The sequence below is a fragment of the Amblyomma maculatum genome, chromosome 1 (assembly GCF_055883805.1).
Source record: "Amblyomma maculatum isolate TAMU_Amacu chromosome 1, ASM5588380v1, whole genome shotgun sequence".
NCBI classification, from domain to species: Eukaryota; Metazoa; Arthropoda; class Arachnida; order Ixodida; family Ixodidae; genus Amblyomma; species Amblyomma maculatum.
The window spans coordinates 290,663,283-290,680,221 of record NC_139344.1 but is presented as its reverse complement, the minus strand read 5'-3'; the positions used below and the strand labels follow the sequence as shown (position 1 = coordinate 290,680,221).

General features: G+C 46.0%; 1 protein-coding gene across 2 annotated transcripts in view; it reads left to right on the top strand.

Moving 5' to 3' along the window:
* Window positions 1–16,939, top strand: part of Rox8 (TIA1 cytotoxic granule associated RNA binding protein Rox8) — a 240,413-nt gene that overhangs the window by 173,222 nt on the left and 50,252 nt on the right. The window lies entirely within an intron of this gene.

Sequence of the window (16,939 nt, the reverse complement as noted above, 5' to 3'; positions counted from 1 at the left end):
ATGTCATTGTGTGTGTGAACATAAATATGTTATCTATTTTTACTTGCCATGTCAATTTTGAAATATTGGTTAATTTATGACTAATTATAGTGCCCAAGCTTTTAGTCTTCATTATCAGAAATTGTTAAAGGCGTGATGACAGGGTCATTCGATGTATTGCCGTTTTATACTTCTATGAATAATATACAGGTCTGTGATTCTACTCGCAAAGTTTTAGTGCCTAGCGTGCGTCGCATATTACGAAAAAAGAAACGTGATAGAAATCGGAATCGGGAAGCTCCTCCCACCGATAGCGACCACCATTTTGGAATGCTCAGGTGACGTCATAGAGGATATGTGGCAGAGCGTCGGCTGCAATATCAAAGGACACGCCTCTTTATTTTTGGACGATTGACACAGTTGTCGTCCCTCATGCAGAAGTACTTGAGATGTTACTGCACGAAAGTGATGAAGAGTAAGGCATGGTTATAGGTTCCTTAGCTTATCGACGCACTCATCTGTCGCATATTACAAAGGCGACAACGCCAGCAGGGCCAACGGTCGTCTGATCTGTTTTGGTCAGATAAGAGGCTGAGCATGCACTTGACACCTGATGAGTGAACGACTGCGCTTGTCTGTAGCCTAACCGTATTAAAAAAAAAGGAAAACAAGCGGCTACATTATCCTCCTCCTCATCAGCAATGACCTTGGCCAAAAATGTTAGTCGGTGCCGAACTGCTGGCCCAGCACGAGTACACGGGGCTCGGGTCTAGAGTTTCGGCGATTACAGAGCGCGCATTCAGAAGCTTTAGCAGTTACATGTGGCCATGAGCGGGAAGCGTCGATATGTGACCCTGCCTAGCAAGCGCAGCCGGCAGCTGTCTGCGCCGCTTGTGCAGGTCGGGGACGTAGCATCCATGGCTCTTCTTGCTGCACAGTTGTAGTTTGTGGACAAATAAAGGCGCAGCCGGTGCGATTTGTTTTGGTGTTGCTAGCTCAGCTTGCATTCTATGCCGTGCGAACAAGCAGCATACATCCAGTCATTGCAAAAGCTATGTAAAGAAGCACGCTGGGAGCGTAGTCGTAATCGCGAATCTGCGCATTCCTGCTGGAGTTTAGGGTTCACACACTAAATACTAAATGGTGTATGCTTACGTCTGGAGAAGCGCTAGAAAGACGCAAGGTAAGGCTCGGGCGTCAGTCGCGCGCATAGCTGCGGGGGAGGTGAGACGGAGACCGCGGTGACTGGGAGGCTCGTCTTCGGTGCGGGCATGCAGTGAAGCGCAGTCAAATCGCATTGGGTTTTGCGATGACAGGACGGAAGTGGTGGCGGCAGATGCTTTCGTGCGCTGGCGGCGACCAGACTGAACATATAGTTTTGCAAAAATGCTTTACCAGCCGAAAATAATTGTCTAACACGCGCATATAACAGCAAGGCGCACTGCTTCGATCGTTGATAAGTTTTGTCTGCTCCTCGAATGTCGCAAGGTATGCTCTCACATCAACGCATCCTTATTTGGGATTTTCTCTTAGTTTTTTTACTAAAACAGCAACGGGCGATAGCTCAGCAATCGGCAACACCACGCTAACCCCTCCCTTCTTTCGTGGCACGCACGGTGGAAGGGAACATTGGACATGTGCCTTTTTGTATGAAGGAGTAACTCTCCATAACATAAGAATAATACGCTTCTGTTTTTATGCCTAAATTATACAGCATCAGCCCGTCGATTTCGGCCGCCTCGGATATCACTAGACGAAGCCCAAAACAAGTCCGAGGATCATTGAGGTATCAATATTATAGTGAAGGCTTCTCAAAGAAAAGAGAATATGTGAATAAAATATTTTTGCTAAAGAAAAAAAAACTCAGTGACCACCATCTGCGGCTTGCATGCAAGAGTGCAGCCGACACCGCGAATAGCAGACGACATGCGGATGATATCTCGTTGCGATGTTAGCGGCCGATGGTTGCCAGACCAGAAAACTGATTCCGATAATAATAAAAATTAATAATAAGCCTATCTACAGCACCGTATGAGCTCAAATTTTGAGGATTTATAATTAACGTGTCAGGAGTAAAATGCAATAATCAATCAGTTTATGCTCAAATATTTGCTGTCACGACCCTTTTAAAGTTTGATGTTCTTGTGTTCTATGAGAGCCGGAGAGTACAACTTCACCATTTTTTTTTTATTTTTGCTTCCCTGTTATAAGCTAAGCACTCGTCAAATGCATCTCTTAAAATGTATAAGTTCAACATAAGTAATATAGTTTCATTAAATTTCTTCATTAAAATTGTTTGAACAGATCGAATTGGCCGAGATATCAAAGCTAATCAATAAGCGCAAGGTGGCCGATGTAAGGAAGTATAACATGGAGAAAATTGAGCATGCTGTAAAGAACGGGAGAAGCCTTAAAGTGGTAAAGAAGAAATTGAGCATAGGCAAAAACCAGATGTATGCGATAAGGGACAAGGCGGGCAACGTCATCACGAATATGGACAAGATAGTCAAAGTAGCCGAGGAGTTCTATACAGATCTCTACAGTAGCAAAAATAGTCAGGACCGTAATGAGAATGGCGGTAGGGAAAAACAGTCAGACGTTCCACCAGTGACAAAGGAGGAGGTCAAGGAAGCATTAGAAACTATGAAAAGGGGGAAATCAGCTGGAGAGGATCAGATAACTTCAGATTTGCTTGAAGGACGGGGGGAATATCGTGCTAGGAAAACTGGCCACCCTGTATACGCAGTGCCTGGTGTCATTGACGGTACCGGAACCATGGAAGAATGCAAACATTATCCTCATAAGAAAGGCGACACTACGAACCTTAAAAATTACAGACCAATCAGCTTACAGTCTGTTACGTATAAGGTATTTACCAAGGTAATCGCTAATAGATTCAGGACAACCTTAGACTGCAATCAAGCAAAGGATCAAGCAGGTTTTCGGAAACGGTGCTCTACTATCGATCATATCCATACCATCAATAAGGGGATAGAAAAATGCTCTGAATATAACCAGCCCTTATACATAGTATTCATTGATTACGAAAAAGCATTTGACTCAGCTGAAACCTCGGCGGTGATGCAGGCATTGCGAAATCGGGGGGTAGACGAGCCGTACGAGCATAAAGAAAGTAACAAAATTCCCATAAAGAAAGGCGTTAGGTAAGGAGACACGATCTCCCCAGTACTATTCCCAGCTTGCTTAGAGGAAGTATTCAGAGACTTGGAATGGGAGCAGTTAGGAATAAGGGTAGATGGAGAATACCTCAGTAATCTGCGATTTGCTGATGACATTGCCTTGCTACGCAACTCGGGGGATGAACTGCAAATAATGATTGATGACTTAGACAGGAAAAGTAGAAAGGTAGGCTTGAAAATCAATATGCAAAAGACTAAGGTAATGTTCAACAGCCTCGGGAAGGAACAGCAGTTTACTTTAGGTAGCGAAGTACTGGAAGTAGTAGGCGAATATGTCTACTTAGGACATGTAGTAACCGCAGATCCGGACTATGAAAAGGAAATAACAAGAAGAATTAAGATTGGGGTGGAGCACATTTGGCATGCACTCACAGATTATGACTAGCAGCTTACCGGTATCGCTAAAGAGGAAAGTATATAACTGTTGCATCTTACCTGTACTCACCTATGGGGCTGAAACGTGGAGGCTAACCAAAAGGGTTCTACTTAAGTTGAGGACAACTCTGAGGGCAGGGGAACGAAAAACGGTAGGGGTAAAATTAAGAGATAAGAAACGTGCAGAGCGGGTCAGCAACATAGCCCAGGTTACTGACATTCTAGTGGAAATTATGAAGAAGAAATGGGCATGGGCAGGACATGTAGTGCGAAGAGAAGATAACCGATGGTCGCTTAGGGTAACAAACTGGATTGCAAGGGAAGAAAAGCGTAGCAGGGGGCGGCAGAAAGTTAGGTGGGCGGATGAGGTAAAGAAGTTTGCAGGGGTCAAGTGGATGCAGCTAGCACAGTTTCGGGTAAAGTGGAGAAATATGGGAGAGGCTTTCGCCCTGCAGTGGGTATAGTAAGGCTGATGATGATGATGATTAAATTTGTTAGATGAAATGTTACATTACCTAGATCATATCACAGAGAGAATTTGTCAGCTTTAAAGTCCAGCAATAATTGTTCATATATGAGCACTATATCTGAAGATATCGTGGGCAGCAGTATGTGCAGTAGTTGAGAAATCCTGTTACGAGAAAAGGTCAGAATTTATTTATTGTAAAATAAAGCTTAGATTGCAGTGGATCTTATGCTAGAAGCCTCCATGCTTTTAAATGGGTGGCGACACTAATTTTGGAATATAAACTGTTTACTGCACCTTATTCCTGGTGTTCCAAGCAACTAAACCTGAAAGCTCCATTGGAGCTGCAGATATTTTTAAAACGACATAAGCTGACTCCACATTATCTGCAGCATGTCAACCGTGGTTACGCGAAGCCGCTGCATGCCAATGCGGTAGACCAAACAGTAGTCATGCTGCTAACCACAGTTACTGCCAAGTGAGCTTTTTGATCTGTTTTTAATCCAAGAAATAGCGACGTTTATGGGTGGGATTCAGGCACACGTTGGCACACGAGTACGAAATGCACACGAGCTAGCCCGTTCGAACCACATACACATTGTACACTGAAACGCGTCTCACTAGCACACAATTTTCAAGTACCGCCCGCCAGCGTGGCAGCAGGCTGCGGTGTGCTATGTCAAGGCACCCAATACCCCGTACCATATTAGGTTTACATTGCTCATTGCCAGGCCCAAGTCTGGCCCCAGCTGCGTCATGAAAGTAGATGTGCTCATGAGGCTCACAACAGTCCAGATGCCGTAAGCTTACTGGAACGGAGCTCTGGCCGTCTGCTTACCCACCCTAATCGTCACTAGGCCTATATAGATTGCTTCGCATCGAAGCAGCAGTGGATGGCACTTTGTAATCGATCATTGATGCGTTGTAGCAAAACGGGCCAGCCGATCGTGAAACTTCCTTAGCCTCAACACCACTGCTTCTTAACAAAATGAATATTTTTTGAGACACCGGAGCTAGCGTACAAGCTCAAGCTGAGGCAGAACCTGCTATGCGGCTGTGTACAAAAGCACTCACTGTATGGGTCAGCATTTCTCAGGAAAGATTCATTTTTGAAATTTTTCTCCAGGGCCTATTATGATTAAGAGGAAAACAAATTTAAGCAGCATTTCTGACACTGGTGCAAGGCATCTGACGTATCGCTAGCGCAGACAGCTTTCGGGAGTCATGGCGGTGAGGGTAGTGCTGGCACCCTAGCAAAAAAATCCAATAGAAAACTAGTAGCCTATCAGATTATTGATATTGGTTTTATCAGTCTGCCAGAGTATTGGTCGTATGGGTATCCTAGCCTATTGGTTTTACAGGTCTGCTGGAGTATTGGTTTTATAGGTCAATTGTTTACTGGTCGTATAGGTTATGGTTTTATCGGTCCTATGGTATCTGGTAAAACAGATAGGTCTGTAATGCTAGTGCACCCATAGCTGTCAATAATCTGATAGACCTACAAAACCAGTAGGCTTCCTATTGGTTTTCTAGGCCCTATGGAATATTGGTCTCATCGAGTACCTGCGTGTGTTTACCTCTCCGGACACCTGAAGGGAGAGGGCAGCTATGTTCCACTTTCTAGGGATGAGTTACGCAGCAGGTGCATGTATACACATTTTATTCCGCAATGACAGCGGCAACGCATACTGGCACATAATCCAAACGTTCACTGCATCCAGGTAGCCCTCGATTCCAAGATTGCGGACTTCGGCCCGAGGATGTAGTCTCTCCAATACTAAGGCACCTGAAAGAAATAAAAAATTGCGGTACAGCTTGAAAAATAAGCGATTTCAAGAGCGCGACACCACCACCACTTCAAAAAATTGGCGCACATATACCGGCAACCGCGATTGCGTGCGTATTCATGCGGAGGCAGATAGGGGACGCGCCGCCATTATTGAACGCTGAGGTAGCTGCTGAACCAACCTTCCGTCTTGCGCCTCACCACAGGTTCTGCCACTTGAACACAGTGCGCACGACATTCAAAAACAGATTAACGCTAAAAAGGTTCATCAATACTTTCAAGAAATCGTGCCGACAACTTTCAAACTCGGCGCTGCGTTATATCACACCGCGCGACTCAAATTCCTTTGTTGGCGTGCAGGCAGCGGCATTCTGCAACGCAAAGCCACATCATACACTGACAAAGTATAAACGTCAGCCCGAAGTTGCAAGTGATGCACACGCACCTGATCAAAAGCTGAACGTGCGCTGGAATGTTGATATCCTCGAGAAGCACCCCGAAAAACGGCGAAAACGTATAAACACAGGGCACCGACCGAACTGCCGCCAGCCCGATCAGCGATCGCGCCAGCGCCAATGCCTCTACGGAGCTGCGCATGCGCGCCCAGAGAAGAGGTGGAAAGGAGGATGAGAGAGGCCAGCACGGGAACGCTTGCGCGGGAGTAGGAGTGAGAGAAAGGAAACCTACCTCTCCGCTGGGAAGAACCGCCGGCATCGCGCTACCGCGGCGGCAGCTCGAGCCGTACTCGTCGCGTGCTCGATGTCGACTCCTCTCGCTTCGGCGGCGGTTGCAGTTGCTTGGACGCGCGTCTTGCGGCTCCAACCGTACGTAGTTTGTTGAGACCTCGCGCAGAATTAAGTGAGAATATTTTGTGTCGTGGCGTTCTCAATTGTTATTGCGGCTAATATTGTACATTATGGCAACACTCAATAAACGGGATGAATGCGTGAGTTTTGGGGATGTGTCCGAGATGGAAAAGAAAACAATGAAAAAGACCCTAAAATCTCCAACTGACTGATCCTGCATGTGCGACCCATAAACAAAGGCATACTGATGTATCAGACACATGAACTAATATGTAGTGGTCTATAAGACAAGCATGTATCACCCTATAAGATGTATGGGCTTCTGCACTTGTCTGATACTTTTCTTATACAACCCACAGATAAACCTATGAAACCAATACTATTGCCTATAGGACAAATATGTACCAGTCTATAAGATTTATGAGTTTCTGTATAAGTCCCATAGAAATGCAGATACAACACATAGAATACCTACAGAACCAACACAGATTCTTATAGGACCAATAACGCTCCCTATTGGTCTTTTTTGCTAGGGCAGCGGCCGACAGTCGCGCTGAAGGTGGATATGTAGCCAAGGTCTTCAATCACGCTTCGCTACAATTTGTGTCTGCTTTCGGAAATATGCTGAGTACACTCGTTGAGAGTCATGCTGGTCTCTAAGCAAGCGCGAACACAATACGGTGTATCGGCAACTTATCGACATCGGCACAGCAGCCAATAAAGTGGTGACTGGTGTTGGGCTGTGATGTCGCCAAGCATTTCAACATGGCTGTCAATGAGAGGAGCTTAGCAGTCTCAACTTGAGTCATTTATTTCGAAATACAGAATGCATGTAGGGTGCTCACAAAACGGTAATATGATGTATGACCATGGTATGACCCCATAAGAGGAGATGCTCCTTGAAAAACAAAATTTTTAATATTAGACCTACAGTTATGAAACTTGGGTCATTGATAGTGTTTCATGCTGATTCCAAACATAGTCTTAGTTTTTATATATCTTGAATACAGTGCAGTCCACTTACAACGATACCAGATATAGCGATATATCGCTTATAATGATCAAATTATTGAGATTTGTCATTTTTCCCTTTGCCCCTATGTAAAAATAAACCAGCTATAACGATGGATAATCGGCGACATCGCATACCACGCTAGCTTTATCGCCGCCCAGTAGGTGTTTACCACGAAAATTCGACTGAATGATAAAATGAAAGATAAAATGCTAAGAAGACAGTGGCGTGAAAACTCGACATATGCGGCGAAAACGGTAGGAAATGTGCACTATCATCATCGCAATCGCAGCTGTGCAAAGGGTGCTGCTGCAGCCGTATCGTCATTGCCGATTCTGCGTCCGTGGAAAATGGAGGCGACTACATTGAGGGGCGCGATAGCTCACGAGATGAAACGGCAGATTCATCGGGATTTTTGGCAGGGTTTCAAGGTTGGAAGCCTCGTGAAAAAATACGGACATTTGCACTCTACGATTTTAACGATCGTCAAAGCTGGGGATGTCCTTCAGTTCAGTCGCTAATCAGTTTGGTGCACGCAGAAAGGACTGCCGCCAGCGTACACACTACTGGAAGCGATGCTCACAGCGATTGTCAAGCTTCAACTGTTGCTCAAGCAAGCGCGAATTTCAGACTTCTTTAAGTATGCTTAAGTTATTTTATGGCTATTGATGTATACTGTAATAAAGTATTTAGTGCTGCTTAGCGTTGTTCAACCCGATTTACTCATCGTAAGTAGGCATGCCTACATGCATGAGAAAATATGTGCATGCTTTTTTTTAATCTTTGCCGGTCCAGATATAACATAATCAGTTATAACGATCGGATTTCCAGGTTTTCTCAGTGTTGTTAAAAGTGGACTGCACTTTATTTTTTGTTTGGGCTTTTTGTGCATACTGTAGCTGTAGCTCATATTGCTGCTTAGATAAAGTAGTGTGAGCAAAACTAGTTAAAATTTATGCGCAATATCCTTTATACCAAAAAAAAAAATTCAAAAACACCAAAAGTGTATATTCTGGGTGCTGTTAGTTATAGTTCTGAATTTTTGCAAAAAAATGTAGAAAGGGCAGCGATAATTCAGATAGATATCCCCATTCTGCACACTTTGAAGCAGCTGTGTACCACATTTTGTCCAAATTTGACAATTATAAGTACTTGAAAGTTTGTGCACAAAATTGCAAAAATACCGGAAACTGCAAATGGAGAAAATCGCATCTGAAAGTTTGAAACGCCTGTATTCTTAAAAAACATGACACAAGCACATGAAATTTCTTCACAACATACAAAAATGTCTCAAACACAGCCGTATTGTTGGAATTCTCCTGCCCCATACATTGGCACCTCCCGGTTTTCGCGAATGGAGTCCGTCAGACATGCCCTCTTCACCATGTTGCGGCGGTGCACTCGGGCTTCGGCTGGCGGTCACGTTTTCAGCCGCAGCTCTCACGGCCGCAGCATGAACTTTTTTCCCGATCTCTGCAAAGGTTTTATTATGCAATGGTGTCAGCAAGCCGAGAATGCCACAAAACCAAGACGTTTGCTCATGCTCGATACCTATCGCACGCGCAGCTACGACCACCTTGATGTTCACAGCGAAGCTGTCGCAGGAGCTCCCACTCCGATAGCTGCGACTTTCACTGGCCCCATTCGCAAGTCCACCAGGCACAACACGGTATGAAGTGTACGTAGAGGAAAGTAGCGATGCAGGGCACTCGCTGTTTTCGCAGTGGAGCTCAAGAAATGCCGAAAGGTCCTTCCATTTTTCGGGCGGCTCGCGTACCGCAGGGGTGCACGTTGGGCAAGTAGCCCCGCTTACCAGTAACGTAAGCGCACTGATGTCACATATCGCTGCACTTGGGATGGCGATTGTTTACTGCTCTGTTATTCTCAAAAAGTCCAATCTGACCTCCGAGGCACTCGCAAAGTTCACTGGGGCTTCAGTTTTCGCTGGCATCGGGTGACTGCCTTCAGCTGTCGTTTTCTGTCTAGGCTTGCAACAACATCCCCGGTACGCTTTCTTCGTTTGAGCTTTCCAGGCTCGAAAATCGCACTGCTTTGGTTTGTCGTTCATTTCTAAGAAATTAAAGAGACAGGCTGGAGAGATCAATGTGTACGGCGCACAATATGAAAGCAGATGGTAGGGAAAGATAGGCTTCGCCACAGTTGCTCATCGGTCTCTGCCAATGGAGGCTACGCTAGAGCACCACATGATTTAAAGGGTCAGTAGAAGCGCTCGAAATATACGCTGAAAACGCGTTTTCTCTTTTTATTATATTGAGTCGAAATAAGGAACTGCGGAAGGTGCTGTCCGTGAAAAGAAGGCTTACTCCTCCCCGAGCAAACGGCAATGGCGGGTGGTGCCGCGTTTTCGAGAGGTAGACGCCCGCAACTTGACGAAGTCCGCGGAAAGTAGCAGTTTCTCAAGCCACCGTGGCTCAATAAAATGGGCTTGTTGCTAACTTTGCTTTCGAATTCTGCCTTGATTTTTCGGGAACTGTAACTGAATGCCCAAAGATAATTTTAGTCTGGAACTCAAAACTGAAAAATTTCGAGAAAAACTCGATGTGCATCTCCCCTTAAGGGGGAGCACCCCTCCTAGAACCATTTTTTTTTATTTATGGGCAGATTTGTACCCTTTGTGCATTTTCTCGGGCTCATTTCAATACCTAATGCAGGTAGTTTTAAATATATTGTTACGTGATTTATTTACACAACGGGTGTTAGATGCGCTGGTCGTTAGCACACCCAGTGCGAACCAAACCAGCTTCCTCTTAAGCTTCTCCTGCAACCCCTCATCTTCCTCCAATACAGGACCACTGCGGGACGTGCGTGACACTGCCCCCTTCGCAGATGAAGCCCGCCGGGCGAGTCAAGGTTCGTCACGCTGATAGCAGTGCTTCATGCGGGCCACGTGAACTATTTGAGTCTTTCGAGAACGACGACCATGAGTGGTCAGCCGAGAGACTACAAAGTTGACTGCGCTGATGCGTTCCAGCACAACGAAAGGACCACTATACTGGTGCAACAGTTTCTGGGACAGGCCGCGTTTACGCAACGGCATCCAAAGCCACACCAAGTCACCAGGGGCATAATTAACATCTTGGTGACGCTTGTCGTAGCGTTCTTGAGAGGCTAAAGTGCGAAATCTAACGAGTCGGCGAGCTTCTTCGGCCAAAGAGAGAGTATGCACTAATGAAGTTTCAGCTGAGAGCGAGAAAGGTAAAAGTGTGTCCAGAGTACTTCGTGGAAGTCGAGCGTAAAGAAGAAAAAAAGGACTGTAGCCTGTCGTTTCATGCCTAGCAGTGTTAAATGCGTATGTTATAAACGGGAGGACTTCATCCCAGTTTTTGTGGCGGGAGTCGGCATATATTGCGAGCATATTGCTAAGCGTACGATTGGTGCATTCGGTAAGGCCATTTGTTTGTGAGTGGTAAGGAGTTGAATGGCGAAAATGGCATGAGCAGAGACGAAGTTCTTCTACAACTTCTGCCGTAAATTGTCGCCCCCGGTCACTTATTAGCACACAAGGAGGCCCGTGTCGAAAAACAATGAACCGTAGGAGGAAGGCCGAGACATCAGAAGCAGTGGCTGACGGTATGGCAGCAGTTTTACAGTACCGCGTAAGGTAGTCTACGCACACGATAATCCAGCGGTTCTCGTTGGTGGAACGGGGAAATGGTCCTAGAAAGGTCAATTCCCGCCGGTTCGAATGGACTTTGTGGCAGCGTTATTGGCTGAAGATGACCCGGCGGAGAGCTGGTCAGGTGTTTGAAACGCTGGCACTGGAGGCAGCTGGCCACATAATGTTGAGTAGTTTGACTCATCTTCGGCCAATAAAAACACTCCTTAGTCCTGTGCAATGTCCTGGCAAAACCCAAGTGTCCAGCCGTGGGATCATCGTGCATTACCCGAAGAACCTGACACCGAAAACGTGTAGGAACTACCAGAAGAAACCGTGCACCTACTGACGAGTAGTTCTTCCTGTAGGGTAGACCATCACGAATGCAGAATGAGGTCTCAGGGTTTGGGGAACTTGCCGCACAAAAAGCGGCGCCAACTCGCTGTCGTTCCGCTGTGTAATCTTGAATTCACCAACATCAGGGAAGCTTGGAGAGGTAGCGCTATATATTCATCCAAGATCTCACTCTCGCAATCAGTTCTTTCAAAAGGCAACCGTGACAGGCAGTCAGCATCACCGTGCTCTCGACCACTCTTAAAAGACACGGTAAAATTGAATTCTTGAAGCCGCAAAGCCCACCGCGCAAGGCGTCCACAGGGGTCACGGAGGTTTACAAGCCAACATAAAGAATGATGGTCCGTCACAATTTTAAATGCACATCCATAAAGATATGGCCGAAACCGTTGCACACCGAAAACAACAGCTAAGCATTCCTGTTCAGTTACTGTGTAATTGCGCTCAGCCTTGCTTAAAGAACGGCTTGCGTATGCAATGACATGTTCATTGCCATTGTGGCACTGTATGAAGACTGCACCAACTATGACTTCGCTGGCGTCAGTGTGAAGTTCTGTTGGAGCTGATGGGCAGGTGTGGCGTTGTACAGGTCCTGATGTCAAAATAAATTTTAACTGACGAAAGACGAAATCACAATCAGTAGTCTGCTTGAAAGGCACATCTTTTTGCAGAAGACAAGTGGATGTGCTAAATCAGCAAACTTTGGAACAAAACGCCGGAAGTAGGAGCAAAGCCCCAAAAAAACTCCTGTACTGTTTTAACGATTTCGGTGGTTTAATGGGGGACACGGCTCTTTGAGACGAAAAAATCGACTTTTTGAAACTGACATTTTCAGAATCTGTAGCTATTATTCCTTTAATTCGCCAGGTTTTACATCTCGCGGTGCAGTATTTGGGCCACAGAATCAATTTATAGCATCACTGTCAGCTGAAATTCGCGCAAAAACGTTTTTTTCCGAGGCGCGTAGGCCGTTTTCTACACGCGTGATCGCAGCCATCTTGGTCTCGTTGGAAAGAGCGGCTTTTCTTTTTCCATTTCCCGCCACAAGTGCCTCCGCCGGCTTACTGGTGACGTCGAAATCCGAGCATAAAAAAAGTCCAAACGTGCGGTTCTATTCGTCGAGCTAGCACACGTGATTGAAAAGCGCGCTGTAATTGGCCGCGCAAAGTTCCCATCTGCTCTTCCGCAGGCGATGCGTCTCTCCTTGTTCAGTCGTAGGGTTGTAACGAGTGCGGCACGATGTCGGAAGCAACGCCGAAGTTTGCCACGAGTCACAAGTTTGGCAAAAAGAAGAAGAAACGATTGGCCTACAACTTCTAGAAGCGCTCAGTTCCTTCGGCCGGCGTCGAGAATAGTACGCCGCCAACACCAAGTGATGCCGAAGCCGCAGACAGTACTGAAGTGGACTTAGGCCTAACCGGATCGCCGACGAGTGAATGCATTCCGGACAACAGCCGCATTCGGCGCGACACCAAAATATTGCAGCGTACGAAGTTGTTGCACAGAGAAATGGAAGCCCAAGAAAAGCTACAAGTTCTTTCGTCAACACCGGCCACCAAGCCATAGATTTTTTCACTCGCGCTGACAATGAGGTGGCTGCGCCATCGGACATCGAGATGGGCTTCGTTGTCAGTTTGGACTCAATGAACGCGTTGTGTCATTTGTGAAGTGTAAGGTGTGCGGCGGTAGCGTAACGGTAGGGAAAGGTGAGCATGAATATGGCCTTGCCATTAAGATTAATATCGAGTGCGCGTGCTGCGGTGATGTTGCGTCAGCGTGGAACTCGCCCCGTGTGAACGGAAGAGAAGTGCAACCTGTTCGTTGTGAGCGTGCTTGCTGCGCGCGCGATGCAAGCCACCGGGAATTGACAAACTGCACTCAATGACGTTTTTTGCGACCATGAACATTTCGCACCGTGGCCTCCACAACAAAACTTGGCAACAGTACGTGAAGAAGAAGCTGGCGCCCGCGGCAGCTCTTGCTGCCGAAAAGCGAATGTCTCTGTGCGCGCAATCGGTCCCGGATGTATATGATGAGTTGCAGGTTGCGAATCCCGGAAACATTGCTGTGTCATACGACGGTTCCTGGATGATGCGCGGCCACTCATCCCATATCGGCGTCGGCACGGTCATCGAGCTGTTTACAGGACTGGTTCTCGATTATGTGGTCCTGAGTAATTTTTGCGCTGGTTGCGAGCGTACCCCAAGCGAAGATGGCCCGGTATACAAGGCTTGGAAGGAGACCCATGCATGCCAGAAAAACACCGCCAAGAAGGCTGGTGAAATGGAAGTTGAGGCTGCTCTCGCCCTCTTCCAGAGATCACTGCAACGGCACAACATGAGATACACCACCCTACTCTCAGAAGGTGACAGCCGCGCTTTTCTTGCGCTGCAGGATGCCTGGGTGTATGGGTACATTTCAGTTGAGAAAGAAGACTGTATCAACCATGTACAGAAACAGATGGGCACGAGCTTGCTAAACCTCATCACAAAACATAAGGGCCCTGGTTTGGAGAGCCTTGGTGGTAAAGGCAAACTGACCGCGGACCTAGTGGCAAAGTTGACAAGCTACTTTGGCTGGGCCCTGAAGACTCACAAGGGTGATGTGCAAGGAATGAAGAGGGCAGTGATGGCCACTTATCGCCACATAACATCAGATGACTTGGTGTCGGACCACAGCTATTGCCCACCAGGACCGAGCTCATGGTGCCGGCAAAATGCAGCAAGAGCTAAGGGTGAGACAGCCCCTAAGCACCACTACAATCTGCCTCAGCACGTATGTGAGGCCTTGTTGCCCATTTATGAGCGCCTGTCTGATGAGGGTCTTTAAGCGGTGCCAACGGGGCAGCACTCTAAACACCAATGAATGTCTCCACTCCTTGATATGGTCACTGGCACGAAAAAAACAGCATGCCTCAATGTTCACGGTGCAAGCTGCTGTGGCTGAGGCTGTTATGAGATTTAATGCTAGTTGCCAAAACTCCTCTACAGCAATATTGAAAGAGCTGCACCTCAACCCTGGGACACCATGCATGAAGCGCATGGCAGAGAAAGACCACCGCCGAGCAGTGGCATCTGCAAACAAGTGCAAGACCACTGCGGACATGCTGCACGCTTTCAAAAAACGCCATTTGGATGGCCATAGTCAGTCTGACTACATCCCTGGTGCCTTCTAGTCACTTACATTGCAAAATATTACAATATTTTCTCTACATTTTTGATTAAAAGCGAGCCAATCTCATTTTTCTCATTTTCTCAAAACACCGATTTTTGACTTTAGTGTGGTTGCTTATTTGCAGAAGCGATATATCTGCCTTCAATGGAGGTAGAACATAATTTTTGTTGTGGCATGTAGCTAAAAGTGCAAAGCACACAATGTTACGAGCAGATTTCGCAATTTACGTTTTAAAAATTTTTAAATTTTGCTCTAGGTCAGACAGTAGGGCACCCACATTTGAATGGTGGACTTTGAAATGCTATAACATCGCTAATATTTGTTTTATCAAAAAAGTGCTCCTTACATTGTATACATTATGCTTTCTAGTACCTAGCAAAGTGTCAATATGAATTTTTTTAGTGTGGTTGCTTTTTCATTGTTTCTGCAAATTGTGAACAATTAATTTTATCTATCTTTTGAACTAATTCGCCAATTGGAAAAATAGTTACATATTTGAAATCAGCACAAGGAACTGAATCAGACTACCTAGTTTTATCAAGTTTGGTCGAAAATTAAGAAAAATAATTTTGAGAGCCATGTCCCCCTTTAAAGCAAAAGACAGCTTCAATTTTTTTCGGGTCAGGCCTGACCCCATCCTTGTCTACGAGATGTCCAAGTGCTGCTGTCTGGTGTTCTTCAAAACGACATTTCTTGGAATTCAGTACCAGACCAGCTTTCTCAATACACTCCAAGACAACCTCTAATCGACTGTTGTGTTCACGAAAGGTAGTTCCGAGTATTACTACATCGTCCAAATAGCGCATACAAATGTTCCACTTAGTCCCTGCAAAACTGTATCCATGAATCTTTCGAAGGTGGCTGGAGCGTTGCATAATCCCAAACGGCATCACATTAAACTCATATAGTCCGTCTGGGGTAATGAATGCAGTCTTTTCTATGTCTTCCGTTTGCATGGGAATCTGCCAATAGCCTGATCGCAGATCAACTGAGGAAAAATAGGAGGCAGAATGCAAACAATCTATGGCGTCATCAATACGTGGCAGAGGATACACGTCTTTCTTAGTAACAAAATTCAGCCTTCGATAATCGACTCAAAATCGCCACGTGCCATCTTTCTTTTTGACTAGTATCCCACGGACAAGATGATTCTTGAATGATGCCCTTATGCAGCATATCACGAACTTGTTCTTCGATCGTCTGACGCTCTGATGGGGATACACGATAGGGCTTCTGACGGATTGGATCAGCCGTCTCAGTATTTATTCCGTGCTGAGTACGGGAAATGGGAATCCGTGGTGGCGAGTCTCGAGAGAAATCGAAAGCCGCAGCATGTTTCGACAGAACTTCCACTAAACTGTAACGGTCACTTGTTGGCAGGGAGTTGTTAATCATGGTAAGAAATTTTGTTTTATCTACTTCTGAGCATGCGGTAGGCGGGGAATTGTCTGTGCTTGAGCACTGCCACTGATTCAACAGCGTCTTCGTCAAAGTTGGCAAGCTTTAGGCCACGTCGTAATACAACAGGTTCATTACAGCAATTAGTCGTCCACAAAGAAGAATGGCAATTCCTGACTGAAATGATGCAACGGGGAATCGGAACATTTTTCTTCGCGCAGTTGAGAGTGAGTGGTTAAACTACAGCGTTTATACAAACAACTTGTATAAGCTCTGCTGACATTGCAGGAATGACTATGTCGTCCGAAACTGAAAGCGTGCTAGGATTGGTCGACGAATTTTCACACAAAGCAGATTCAAAGCAAGTATTCACAGAAATGTCCCCATTGCGAAAGTCAGGGTGGCCCCGCATTGTTCCAGAAAATCGAGACCAAGTGTGAAGTCATGCGTTGATCGACCAAGTACTGCAAATTCGGTTAGGGATGTGCGGCCACCGATCATAAGGTTCACGGAATAGACTCCAAGTGGGTTAAGGGGAGACGCGGGTCGAAAAACGGCGATTTTTAGTAAAAAAATCACTTTTGTGTTTTTGACTGTTCGAGCTATATTGATCCTTCCTCTTTCACATATAAAAAAATCAGAGCCGAAAACAATCGGAAAACTATTTAAAAACTCTGTTAAAGCACTCGAGGTGGCTAGAAAAGAGGCAGATATGACCCATTTTCAAGCGCGTGATGCGTCAAATCACGGCGTCGCACGCCGTTGGAATCTTG